We start from the raw sequence: 10949 nt of genomic DNA, 5'->3' as shown, positions 1-10949 counted from the left end.
CTGTCTCTCTAATTGTAACCTCTTCAAGGAGGCCTTCATTATCCAGTCCATGGAGTGAACATCTAACGCAGGCCTTGCCCTTGCCCATTTGACATCTCAGTCCTTGTTGGTTTCTTTTAAGCGCTCAGAGTTTATCATTTCTTTCTATTTCTACTGGTTCACAGTGTCTTATCTCTCTTTCTCATCCAAATGTCAGCAGCAGGAGGACAGAAACACTGGCTGTCTTGCTTATCATTCTAATCACAACACCTAGCACAGTGCCTGGCTCTTTGCATGTTGAAGCAATCAACAATCAATCAATCAAAAACTCAACCACATGACGAATGAACAAGAAAGTGTAACTTCATCCAGAAGGTAGTGAGCAACCATTTAAAATTTTAAGCAATAAAGTAACAATCAGATTCATAGTTTGGAATCATTGTTCTGGCTATGGTGTGGACGGTGATGGGAGGAGGCAAGTCTGGCAGCAGTGGGGCCAGGAGGAGGAGGAGGCTAGGGAGGCACCTAGTGCAAAACATTTAAGGAGGCACTCACTCTCATGGCCATGAAGCTTGGGGTCAATTCCTAAGAGTGAGTGCCTCCTTAAATGTTAAGTCCTAAGTGTCCCTCTCTCCTCCCCCTGGTACCATGCCTGGGCAACAGGGAAGCTCTTTGGAAGATTATTGAGACAGTATAGACAAGAGTTGACAGCAGCCATGGTAATGGACAGAGTGGGTCAATCTGAGAAACATCAAGGAGACCTAGACCCAGTGGTGCCCACTCTCCAGCTCACTCTGTAGAGACCTCCTCATTCAATCTGCCTGAAAGCGTACTGAGGTGCCTTCTCTTTTTCTTAACCTGTTTATTTATAATGTTTTTCAAGCCTCCAGAGTTAGTTATCTTATCCATCTGTCACCTTATCAGCCACAAGTGGCATTTCTGGTGAACAGGAAGCTCCAAAGGACATTAGGAAAGGTCTCAGGTTCACAGACTCAGAATTTGAGGGCATTATAACAGAAGAGAAATAGGAAACCATTAATTTAGTCTAGCTATTCTTGAACCATGCACCCACAGAGTGCTGGTGTCTTGGGGCTGCACAAGGTTTTTTGTCTTTTGTTTTCAGTAAAAAAAAAAAATCCAGAAATCATAAAATCTTCCTATTGTGTAGGTAGTATGACTTGGTGAAGGAAAATTAAATAAATATATAGAAAATCATTTAAGTTTTTCTAAAAAAAAATGTTTTCTTATCTATTTAGTACACTTGCTTCTTGTATTTATCTCATTATAGATGGTATGAGACTTAACAGAGCACAATAAAAAGTTATTTTTTTTGTAACATATCAGTATTTCCTGTCTCCTGCTAGGAGAACCGTGATGTCCACCAGCTCTGCCTCCTGAACATGACTGAGATATATGCTTCTACCACCCTTGTATTCCAATATAATAAATTGAGATACCCAAGTTTACCATGTACGTTGACAGCAGAATCCAAATTTGGAGACTCCTGCTCCAGTCAGTACTATTCCTATTACAATCAGCTCTTTTCCCTGTTAATGCTTTTGCCATCAGGTTTGCTTCCCTTATCAGTCAGGATGGGCTCAGTTATGCTGCAGTAACAAACAACCTCCAAACCACAGAGGTTTTAAACACACAAACACAAATATTTTACCCTTGTACATCTCCAGCGCGGGTACATACGGCAGGACAGGCTTAGGGAGGGCTCTGATATCCTAGTCACTCAGCAGTCCAGAATGATGAACACTTCAACTGGATACATGTTTCCAGAAGTGAGAAGGCAAGTGTGGATAATCATGCACAGATTTTTTAGTTTTTGCCCAGAAGGGACATGTGTTACTTCTGTTCATTAGTCAAAGCCAGTCACATGGCCATCACTGATTTCAAAAAGGGCAGGGAAGCACAAATTTACCATGTGGAGAAGGATTTGGTGAACAGCCCTAATGACTGTCACAATTTCTTATATAGTTTACAAGAAGAGGGGCAGGGCAGGAGGAGAAGGAGAAGAAAAACCACAAGAAGAGGAGGAAGAAAGATTAAAAACTGCTTGTGCAAAGGGTTTAGAAGACTTAAATTTTTTTAACAAGATGTGTGATCTTGGGTAATTTACTAAATCCTATGAAGTCTCCATTTCCTTGCCTATAAAATAGGACTAATGGTATCTGCCTCATATAGTGGTTGTGGAGATTCAACCAAATAATCTCTGTAAATTCTTCCCCCATGCCTGGCATTAAGTCGAATGTTCAGTAAATAGCAATTGTCTGTCTCATATATTACAGTTTTCAAAGCACTTTCAAAGCACTTGCAGGTCCATCAGCAGGTCTGATCCTCCTGACAAGCCTGTAAGGTCAGTAAGAGGGATGATTATTATTCACTTTTTACAGATGTGGAAACGGAGGTTGAAGATTCTTTGAAACAGAGCTGCCCACTGCTATGTGGATGGGGCCAGGTGGGGAGGGGATGGGGCGTGGCAGGGAGCCTGGTCCATGGGGCTTCAGACTCTATGCCAGGGCCCTTTCCTGCAAGTCCTCCTCTCCTTCTCCCTCTCTTGTCTGGGGTATTTTTTTTTTTAATTCACTTATGGTGGGTGAATATGTAGGCATATATCAAAGTGAATGACTGAAAAATAAGAATGTAAACTTGTGAAATTTGGCCCGGGCCATAAGACATAACACCTGTGTTAGCAGAAGCCGGTGGAAAGCCTCTGGACATATTTCTGGAACATTTTTCACACATGTGAATGAAACACTCACTCGGGCTGCACACAGAAGACAGACATGCCCAAGGACTTCAGCAGTCCCCGGGTGAGATCATACCCTCCAAGAAAGGAGGCCCAGGAGACAGGGAAGCATGCCGTTGTGGTTTCCATTCAGGGCTGCATGCAATGTTGCATTTGATAAACATTAAACTATCGGTTGTGTAAAAAGATGAGCTATGCTCAAAGGCAGCTGGAAACAGATGTAACACAAATGCCTTTGCCCCTCTGTCTGAGTCTGATTTCTGGTCCTGAAAGTAAATTTAGAGCAAGATCTTTCTTCTAACAAAGTGAACAGCTCAAGAGAGAACCCAGACTCTCCAGAAAGACAAATGAAAGCTTTGTTGCCACGTCCCACCAGCCCTAGCCAACTGCTTAGGTCTTTTGGTCAGGGCCAATGAAGAATTATGGCCCTTACCCACCAGTCAGGATCTAGCAGATGCAGAGAGAGAAGTGGATGGGTTGGTTGCTATCCGAGCAACCTGCACGTAGTGAGAAGCAAATTCCACCTCCCTTCCCAGAGCTTTGGAACTTTCCAGAAACTCATCTCTAGACCCCTTGCTTCCAGCACTCCTGCCCTAATAGCTCCCACACACCCTCATCTTTCCCTTCTGCCTCACAGTGACCTCACAACTGATCATTGATGTATCTCTGATTGTTTTGGGTGTGACAGAATGTAGAAAAATGTGTGCATCTCAATTTCAGGAGATCTGGGGAAGGCTAGGCGGCAGTTGAGGCTGGGCCTCAAAGGAAGGGACCTTGAATTTTGTGTGTGGGAGCCTGCGCAGTGGGGTATAGACATGTCCGGGGTGGAGGATTTGGAAGACAGCAAAACCGACGGTGGGAAGCCTTCCAGGTGGGGAGAAACTGGGTGCTGGGAAATAGAACTCTCGTCCTTTACTCCCAAACCTTTATTAATGTTACTAAACTCACAACCTTTACACATAGGTGTAGATTTTTTTGGATAAATAAAATGGCCAAAGGGCCACAGTCTGTTTCCCAAGTGGCCCAGAGCCAATCCAAGATGGTACACAGAGTTGCAGTAGCGGAAAGAGAGGAGGCCATGAGGAAGGAGAGCAAGAATTTGTGGAAACGGCAAGGACGACTCTGGATTCTCACCATCAAAACACTGGGGATTCAAATTAAGTCTACCTGAAGTCCTAAGGGACAGCTGAGTGACTCTCGTGTCTTTCTGTTAGTTTAGTCTTCCCAACTGGAGTATAGTGGAAATCAAATCTTTGCTGTCGTGGTGTCACTATCACCCAAATGTCTTTGCACACAGTTGGTGCTTAATGACTGCTGATGCATTACACTGTTTTCACATTCCCCTCTACACCCAGCACAGTGCACATGAAGACTAGATCACAGACTGAAGGGCATGGAATAGCAACCAGGGTCTGAACTAGGAGTCTAGAGGGTGTGGGTCTTAATCATTGCCTGGCGGTTTGCCAGATGTGCCACCAGGACAAGGCACTTAGCCCCTCTGAGCCTCAGATTCCACATAAGTAAAATGGGCATTAAAATCTAACTGAAGGACCATAATGTTAGTTACTCGACTGAGTGAAATGATGGTGAAAATAACTATAGAAGAGACTCATAAATTATAAATTGTTATACAAATGACTTTTTAAAACTTCTTTTAGTCTTACTGACACTTTGGGAATGTAACTATGAAAGAAATGAGTTTCAGGAGAGGCCATGCATGTCTGAGTAAGCACCACCACTTGGACATGATAAACATAGTCCTCTGATGTGCCTGCTGGGAACATTCCCTACTCACCACCGTTCCACCTTCTGCCTCTCTTGCTGGCCACCATCTCTGCCTGGGTCTCTTGGAGTCTCTGTATCACCTCTGTGTCTCTGCACCTCTGTCTTTAATTCTTCCATTCAATACTCTCAGTTGCTGTATCTCTCTCTGTGTCTGTATCTCTCTGTCTCTATTCCTATCTTTTGCCCAGCATCTCCTGTCACTCTGCCTCTTTTTGGTCTCTCTCTCTCTCTCTCTCTCTCCCCTCGTATTTCCTTCCTCTGTTAATCTCTGTCTCTCATTGTCTTTCTTGTCTCTCCATCTTTCTGTCTCATCCTCTCCTTGTTTCTCTCCTTTATCTGTTCTGCTCTGTATCCTTGCCTTGTTTCTATGTCTTCCATGTCCCTGACTCTGTCTCTCTCTGTTTGTGTGCCCATCTCTCTGTTGGGGTCCATCTCTCTCCTTTTCCATGCTTTATCCCGTGATGCTCATGGAGACTGAGATTCTGCCCACAGTGTGACCTCTCATGTCAGCCTCTCCCTCAGTTCCCCACACTCACCATAACCATTTCTCATCAGAGTCCCCAGGTCAGTATAAATCACCCTTGCTTCCTTTAGGCAGGAGCTGGGGGGTGTAGTCCAGATCCCAGGGGGAGGAAAGGCACATGCCTGGACTCACCCTGCCCTTGGGGAGGTGCTCCAGCTCCCCTTCCCTATGGGGAAATCTGTTCAGGGTAGGTCCCCAAAACAAGGCCACTCACTGGCTCCATGAGAAGGAGCAGTTGTCTGTGGTCATGGAGTGCCCACCTGCTATGGGCTAAACATGTGTGTCCCTCCAAAATTCATATGTTGAAACCTCAGTCCCCTATACAATAGTGTTTGGAGGTGAGGATTTTGGAAGGTAATTAAGTTTTGATGAGGTAATGAGAGTGGGTCCCTCAAGATGAGATTAGTGCTCCATGAGAAAAGGAAGAGACTAGGGTTCTCTCCCTCTCTCTCTTTCTCTCTATCTCTATCTCCCTTTCTCTCTCTCTCCTATGTGAGGATAAAGCAAGAAGGCACCTATCTGAAAGAGGGTTCTCATCAGAACCCACCCATGTCAGCACTCTGATCATAGACTTCCAGCCTCCACAACTGTGAGAAATAAATGTCTGGTGTTTAAACCCCCACTTGACGATATTCTGTTATAGCAGCTGGAACTGACTAGGGTGCCAAGTAAGTGATTTAGAGATGGTATTATCTCATGATTGCCAAACCAACCCTTGCAAGATGGACTTTAAAAGCTTCCGGCAGAGGAAATACAGTTGAAATAGTATTACAAGTGCAAACAAACAGTAGGAAAACAACAGTGTGGTCACATCTCTTACTCTCAGTACAAAATCTTCCTGAGCCACATTATAGAGGAAAAATCAATCACAATTCAAGGAGATATGACAAGGAGTGAGCCAAAACTTTTTGAAGATACCAAGAGGACTATTATGTGTTGAACTGTGTCCCCCCCAAAACTGTATGTTGAAGTCTTAACCTCCCAGTACCTCAGACTGTGACTGTATTTGAATATAGAGTCTTTTCAGAGGTAATCAAGGTAAAATGAGGTCATCAGGATGGGCCCTAAACCAATGTGACTGATATCCATATAAAACAAGGAAATTTGAATACACACTGAGGGACGACCACGTGTGCCAACACCGCCAACACCTTGATCTTGGATGTCTAGCTTCCAGAACTGTGAGAAAACAAATTTCTGTGGTTCAAGACACCCAGTCTGTGGCATTTTGAGTAGCAGTCTTAGCAAAGTAATACATTTAGCTTATCAGTTTGAATATGTATAATTATATGTTAAATTATATATATATATATATATATATATATATGTATAGGCTCAAATATTTTTCTGAATAGAGCTGTTCAATCAGAACATCTTGCTTGTTTGGCTAAATTTCTATTCCCATGAGAGTCTGTCCTCTGTACGTTTCTCAGAATAAATCGCACATCACCAGAGTAGTCTGAATGGGTCTCTGTCCCCTGCAACTATTAAAACCTGGTTAAGACTCTCATTCATCCCAGGTCCTTTATCCCAGAGAGACACGGTGGTCAAGTCCAGGACTTAAGCTGTACTTCTCCATCCTCCAAGGGGTGATTCAGTTTAGTGTCTTTTTTAAGAACAAGCACATCGAGGATGAGGGGAAGATGGTGGAAGAGTAAGACATGGAGATCACCTTCCTCCCCACAGATACACCAGAAATACATCTACACGTGGAACAACTCCTACAGAACACCTACTGAACGCTGGCAGAAGTCCTCAAACCTCCCAAAAGGCAAGAAACTCCCCCCGTACCTGGGTAAGGCAAAAGAAAAAAGAATAAACAGACACAAAATGATAGGGACGGGACCTGCACCAGTGGGAGGGAGCTGTGAAGGAGGAAAGGTTTCCACACACAAGGAAACCCCTTCGTGGGTGGAGACTGGGGGTGGCAGAGGGAGAAAGCTTCAGAGTCATGGAGGGGAGCACAGCAACAGGGGTGCGGAGGGCAAAGCGCAGAGATTCCCGCACAGAGGATCGGTGCTGACCAGCACTCACCACCCCGAGAGGCTTGTCTGGTCACCCGCCGAGGTGGGTGGGGCTGGGAGCTGAGGCTCGGGCTTCGGCCGGAGCGCTGGGAGAGGACTGGGGTTGGCAGCGTGATCACAGCCTGCAGGGTGTTAGTGCACCACGGCTAGCTGGGAGGGAGTCCAGGGAAAAGCCTGGATCTGCCGAAGAGGCAAGAGACTTTTTCTTGCCTCTTTGTTTCCTGGTGCGCTAGGAGAGGGTATTAAGAGCGCTGCTTAAAGGAGCTCCAGAGACGGGCGCGAGCCACGGCTAAAAGCGTGGACTCCAGAGACGGGCATGAGACGCTAAGGCTGCTGCTGCTGTCACCAAGAAACCTGTGTGCGAGCACAGGTCACTATCCACACCCCACTTCCGGGGAGCCTGTGCAGCCCGCCACTGCCAGGGTCCCGGGACCCAGGGACAACTTCCCCGGGAGAACGTACAGCACGCCTCAGGATGGTGCAAGTCACGCCGGCTTCTGTCACTGCAGGCTCGCCCAGCACTCCGCAACCCTCCCTCCCCGCGGCCTGAATGAGCCAGAGCCCCCGAATCAGCTGCTCCTTTAGCCTCGTCCTGTCTGAGCGAAGAACAGACCCCCTCCAGCGACCTACATGCAGAGACAGGGCCAAATCCAAAGCTGAGCCCCCGGAGCTGTGAGAACAAAGAAGAGACAGGGAAATCTCTCCCAGCAGCCTCAGAAGCAGCAGATTAAATCTCCACAATCAACTTGATGTACCCTGCATCTGTGGAATACCTGAATAGACAACGAATCATCCCAAACTGAGGAGGTGGACTTTGAGAGCAAGATTTATGATTTTTTTCCCCTTTTCCTTTTTGTGAGTGTGTATGTGTATGCTTCTGTGTGAGATTTTGTCTGTATAGCTTTGCTTCCACCATTTGTCCTAGGGTTCTATCTGTCCGTTTTTTTGTTTTTGTTGTTGTTTGTTTGCTTGCTTTTTCTTTCTTTTTTTTTTAAAAAGAATTCTTAATAATTATTTTTTATTTTAATTATTTTATTTTATCTTACTTTATTCTATTTTACTTTCTTTCTTTCTTTCTTTCTTTCTTTCTTTCTTTCATTTATTTCTACTTTTTCTCCCTTTTATTCTGAGCTGTGTGGATGAAAGGCTCTTGGTGCTGCAGCTGGGAGTCAGTGCTGTGCTGCTGAGGTGGGAGAGCCAACTTCAGGTGACTGCTCCACAAGAGACCTCCCAGCTCCACATAATATCAAATGGTGAAAGTCGCCCAGAGATCTCCATCTCAACACCAGCACCCAGCTTCACTCAACGACCAGCAAGCTACAGTGCTGGACACCCTATGCCAAACAACTAGCAAGACAGGAGCACAACCCCACCCGTTAGCAGAGAGGCTGCCTAAAATCATAATAAGTCCACAGACACCCCAAAACACACCACCAGACGTAGACCTGCCCACCAGAAAGACAAGATACAGCCTCATCCACCAGAACACAGGCACTAGTCCCCTCCACCAAGAAGCCTACACAACCCACTGAACCAACTTTAGCCACTGGGGGCAGACACCAAAAAGAACGGGAACTACAAACCTGCAGCCTGCAAAAAGGAGACCCCAAACAGAGTAAGATAAGAAAAATGAGAAGACAGAAAAACACATAGCAGATGAAGGAGCAAGATAAAAAACCACCAGACCTAACAAATGAAGAGGAAATAGGCAGTCTACCTGAAAACGATTTCAGAATAATGATAGTAAAGATATACAAAATCTTGGAAATAGAATAGACAAAATGCAAGAAACATTTAACAAGGACCTAGAAGAACTAAAGATGAAACAAGGAATGATGAACAACACAATAAATGAAATTAAAAATACTCTAGATGGGATCAATAGCAGAATAACTGAGGCAGAAGGATGGATAAGTGACCTGGAAGATAAAATAGTGGAAATAATTACTGCAGAGCAGAATAAAGTAAAAATAATGAAAAGAACTGAGGAAGTCTAAGAGACTTCTGGGACAACATTACATGCACCAACATTGGAATTATAGGGGTTCCGGAAGAAGAAGAGAAACAGAAAGGGACTGAGACTGTCATACAGAGTGAAGTAAGTCAGAAAGAAAAAGACAAATACCGTATGCTAACACATATATATGGAATTTAAGGGGAAAAAATGTCATGAAGAACCTAGGGATAAGACAGGAATAGAGGCGCAGACCTACTGGAGAACGGACTTGAGGATATGGGGAGGGGGAAGGGTGAGTTTTGACAGGGCGAGAGAGAGTCATGGACATATACACACTAACAAACGTAGTAAGGTAGATAGCTAGGGGGAAGCAGCCGCAAGGCACAGGGATATTAGCTCGGGGTTTTGGGACAGCCTGGAGGGGTGGGATGGGGAGAGTGGGAGGGAGGGAGACGCAAGAGGGAAGACACATGGGAGCATATGTATATGTATAGCTGATTCACTTTGTTATAAAGCAGAAACTAACACACCATTGTAAAGCAATTATACCCCAATAAAGATGTTAAAAAAAAAAAAAAAAGAAAGGGACTGAGAAAATATTTGAAAAGATTATAGTTGAAAACTTCCCTAATATGGGAAAAGAAATAGTTAATCAAGTCCAGGAAGCACAGAGAGTCCCATACACGATAAATCCAAGGAGAAATACACCAAGACACATACTAATCAAACTGTCAAAAATTAAATACAAAGAAAACATATTAAAAGCAGCAAGGGAAAAATAACACACAAGGGAATCCCCATAAGGTTAACAGCTGATCTTTCAGCAGAAACTCTGCAAGCCAGAAGGGACTGGCAGGACATATTTAAAGTGATGGAGGAGAAAAACCTGCAACCAAGATTACTCTACCCAGCAAGGATCTCATGCAGATTTGAGGGAGAAATTAAAACCTTTACAAAAAAGCAAAAGCTGAGAGAGTTCAGCACCACCAAACCAGCTTTACAACAAATGCTAAAGGAACTTCTCTAGGCAAGAAACACAAGAGAAGGAAAAGACCTACAATAACAAACCCAAAACAATTAAGAAAGTGGAAAGAGGAACATACATATTGATATTTACCTAAAATGAAAATGGGCTAAATGCTCCCACCAAAAGACACAGATTGGCTGAATGGATACAAAAACAAGACCCATCTATATGCTGTCTACAAGAGACCCACTTCAGACCTAGAGAAACATACAGACTGAAAGTAAGGGAATGGAAAAAGATATTCCATGCAAATGGAAACCAAAAGAAAGCTGGAGTAGTAATTCTCATATCAGACAAAATAGACTTTAAAATAAAGACTATTCAAAGAAGGACACTACATAATGATCAAGGGATTGATCCAAGAAGAAGATATAACAATTGTAAATATTTATGCACCCAACATAGGAGCACCTCAATACATAAGGCAAATACTAACAGCCATAAAAGGGGAAATCGACAGTAACACATTCAGAGTAGGGAACTTTAACACCCCACTTTCACCAATGGACAGATCATCCAAAATGAAAATAAATAAGGAAACACAAGCTTTAAATGATACATTGAACAAGATGGACTTAATTGATATGTATAGGACATTCCATCCAAAAACAACAGAATGCACATTTTTCTCAAGTGCTCACAGAACATTCTCCAGGATAGATCATATCTTGGGTCACAAATCAAGTCTTGGTAAATTTAAGAAAATTGAAATTGTATCAAGTATCTTTTCCGACCACAATGCTATGAGACTAGATATCAATTACAGGAAAAGATCTGTAAAACTACAAACACATGGAGGCTAAACAATACACTACTTAATAACGAAGTGATCACTGAAGAAATCAAAGAGGAAATAAAAAAAATACCTAGAAACAAATGACAATGGAGACATGACAACC

This window comes from Phocoena phocoena, chromosome 5 (assembly GCF_963924675.1).
Source record: "Phocoena phocoena chromosome 5, mPhoPho1.1, whole genome shotgun sequence".
NCBI classification, from domain to species: domain Eukaryota; kingdom Metazoa; phylum Chordata; class Mammalia; order Artiodactyla; family Phocoenidae; genus Phocoena; species Phocoena phocoena.
Note: the sequence above shows the minus strand (reverse complement) of the source record.